We start from the raw sequence: 3,826 nt of genomic DNA, 5'->3' as shown, positions 1-3,826 counted from the left end.
ACATGACGCTAAGCCTATACACACTGTTCCAACACTACCCTGTAGGGTACCATCTACATGGAAGTATATTTTTAAAAGCATGTTTGGTAACCATATTTATACTGGAACAATTTAATCAAATGAGTTGTGTTTTTTGTTCCTCTCTAAGACCTTTTGGACGTCGATATTCAGATTTGAGTCTGAGCAAGTTGAGAAACCCACTATGAGGGTTTCTGGGTGCTCTGGAGGAGCATCCAGAAGTCGTACACCTGCACCAAGCCTGAGACCCCTCTGCCCCTGACACAATTGCCCAGGAATTGTGGGCATGTACCTAGACTATGAGGATGGGCAGCTGTCTTTCTATTACATACTAACATATCTACATATTTATCGGAAACCTCCGGGAGAAGAAGCTGTATCCCCTGTTTGCGCTGCTCTACAGACACACTTATGACACTGTACTCATCAAAAGCAGCACCAGAGATGCACTGAGTCATATCCCGCTACACACCTCTCAGGCCAGCTTGTTTGTACATTTTGTCATAAAACTTAAGATGTCATTTGTTGCTGTTATATATAAAATTGCCAAATTAAAAAATAAATAAATCAAAAAGTACTTGTGGCTAGACAAACAGCCAATCACATAAACAAGATATAATGTCAGTAATGTTTGCGGCAGGTGTTTCAAATGTGCCCAGACTCATATTCAAAAATATCCATGTTTCAACAGTTTGAAGGTGGCCATGACACTAACAGTCTGGTGGAAATTCCACAAGATATCAAACTCCACACTCACACGAACTATTCATTCTCCCATTTGGAACAATCCAGGTTTTACCATGAACAAAAATATTAAACTTTACATCTTGGATAGAAAAAGGCATTACAAACCTTAAACATATTTATCCTAAGACTTGTTTCATGTCACGCCCACAACTAGCCCCAAAATATGCTATAGAAAGCCCCGAGTTCCTACAATACCATCAGCTAAGATCACCTATGTGTTCAAAAATCAATTCCGATACCTACATCCTTATCAGAATTTATAAACAAGCATTCTTAATACAAAAAACCTATTATCTAAGATATACAAAATAGTACTGAAATCAAATCTCACAGTTACTCTCCCATCGAGACAATGGGAGGAAGATTCATTACCAGCCCCCGACGCTGCAGTTTGGATTAAAATGTGTAATAATCATTACCACATGACAGCAATACTAACCTACAATGCATTCAGTACAAAATAATACAGAGTACATTATACTACACATTGGATGGTTAAAATTGGTTTCACAAGCTCAGCAATCTGTACATACTTTACTCAAAACACAGTTGACGATTACATTCACGCCACGTGGCAGAGCACACCTATCAAGCAATTTTGGCAAGTCATCATCAAGTTCGAGTTCAAATTCAAGAGGTTTTATTGTCATTTCAGCTATATACAAGTACACAACAAAAACGAGACAATGTTCCTCCAGGGCCATGGTGCAACATAAAAACAACAGTGCAACAGACAACATGCTACACAAGTGCAAACAGTCCAATATAGTGCATCACCAACATATCCCATGCTTTAAATAACCATATCCATCCAACACCATCTTTATGTCTCCTAGGAGACATATCATCATCCAATATGACAGGATACTATGGATAACATTATTATATTGATATAATAAAAATATTATTGCAAAAAAACAACAAACAAAAAAACATACTCATGAACTGGAAAACAAAAAATAATATTAGTGTCACCCAGTAGAAAAATCTATTGATAGACTATATATCAATAGAATAATTCTCAGAATTAATCAATAACAGAACCAATAATCTAGACTGGACACCTTTGATAAAATCCATACAGAGCCAATCCATAAACGCTAAATATCACACTCTAATACGTGTACATATACAATCCAACATACATGTACTCACACATAACCATATACATAGATACATACATACATACATACACACACACACACACACACACACACACACACACACACACACACACACACACACACACATTATTCCTGTAATGGTGCAGATGGGGAATACTTAAAAATATTATATATACATTTTGCGTTTGTCTGTTCATCTGTCTGTCTTATTTTGAATAATAAAGCTCTAAAGGTCCACTGATGGGGGGTAATAAATTCATATATTTATTTCTGCAGATTTCTAAAAGAAGAGGCTGTGGTCAGGGTGGAGTGAATCTTTGATAACCAAGATTGTTGTTGTTTTGGCCTTCGAAGAGACAATGGCATTACCCAGTGTCAGGTCTTTCTCAGTAAACTGCAGAGAATGATATAGAGGGCAAGAAATGGTCAAGCACAGTTTAATTGGGTGTGTGTCTGTGAAAAACACTACAGCTCTCTGATACATTTTTGGTTCAAGATTTAATCATCATGCAAATGATTGTGATTAATGCTTTGTCTGTTTAATTCAAATATTATACTATAAACCTAATATTTTAATAGGGTTGGCAACTTTCTAGATCCGATTACTACATGTGTGTGAAGTACAGGTGCTGTAGCTATATGGTATTAAATTGTCCACAGTAGCCTAATTATAATATATACAACCAAAAATGCATCTAAAATAAACACCAGAAACCTGGGCTAACGCTGATGTACATATATGCATTAAATCTAAATAGGACTGCTCTATAGGTAGGATAACAGCAGAACAATTGTCCTGCCATATAAGCAAAACAAGAGCCTGCTAAAGCCACCAAGAGGGTGCCAAAGACCATGTATTTATTTCTATTTGATTTTTTACCTGTGTTATGTCAGTGGCAGCTAAGATTTCTGCATAGGGCCCCACACAGGCTTGGGCCAGCCCTGGTAACACAGTGTCGTGCACTGGAAAACCATCAAGCCAGTTGACTATGCTACCAGTGTTGTTTATGTAACTGTGCAAATAAACTGCAAACACAATTACTTTTAGAAGTATCATCCAGTTTGTTTTCACAATTGCCAAAATGTAATGAATCACAGCCAGTGTTCTAAAACAGAGCTGGAATGTATTCCTGGCTGATGTGGTTACAAAAAATAAAAAAATAAATAAAAATTTTAATTGGTGGATGAATTTTCAATGAAAGTGCTTCACTCAGCAGCCATTAATGATTCTTCTGTCCAGTATGAATAAATTGGAATTCCTATCCTTGTATCGGGTGCAGCAATTATGTGTAACAATTGTGAAGCAAAAAAGCAATAGTGAAATTTTAATATAACAATATAGGTTCTATAGAACATGATCTGCATGCATATTAATTAGGCTATGCAAATAACACAACTACTTCGGTAGCACATCATTCATGCCTGTTGAATAGGCAGTTTTCTGCTTTGCAGATACTTGAAATCTTTTACTAATCTTTCCCCAAATCCAGTAGGAGCTGCCTTTTACATTAACATGCCAGGATACACACTCACTGGATGTTTAATCTGTCTAATGGGTAAGATATATTCTTATAGTCAAGAAAGATATTTTTTAATTATTAATCAGTTAAGGAAGTCAAGCTATTGCATTTTGCTGAGATGAAGGAATATTGCATAACCCTGTACTGGCCAAATAATTAGATTTGATGTGCTATTTTGTGGATTAATCCCATAACTGAATTATTCACATGGTTTTATAGCCATGGTTAATACTCGCTGTCAAAATGGTGAGGTTCATAACAACCTCTTTCCTTCATAAGGAAGCTTCCTGTTTTTGAAACTGTTTCAGCATACTAGCTCTTACTGCTCTCTATCTGTTTAACAAATTTTTCGTTGTATTTAATTACTTTCTACCTGGAAACTGGTAAATTCCATGGAAAGCTACTTTATCATCACAA

The sequence above is a fragment of the Electrophorus electricus genome, unplaced genomic scaffold (genome assembly GCF_041902795.1).
Source record: "Electrophorus electricus isolate QZ-2024a unplaced genomic scaffold, ASM4190279v1 Scaffold46, whole genome shotgun sequence".
NCBI lineage: Eukaryota > Metazoa > Chordata > Actinopteri > Gymnotiformes > Gymnotidae > Electrophorus > Electrophorus electricus.
The sequence above is the reverse complement of the archived record's forward strand: the minus strand, read 5'-3'. Positions refer to the sequence as shown.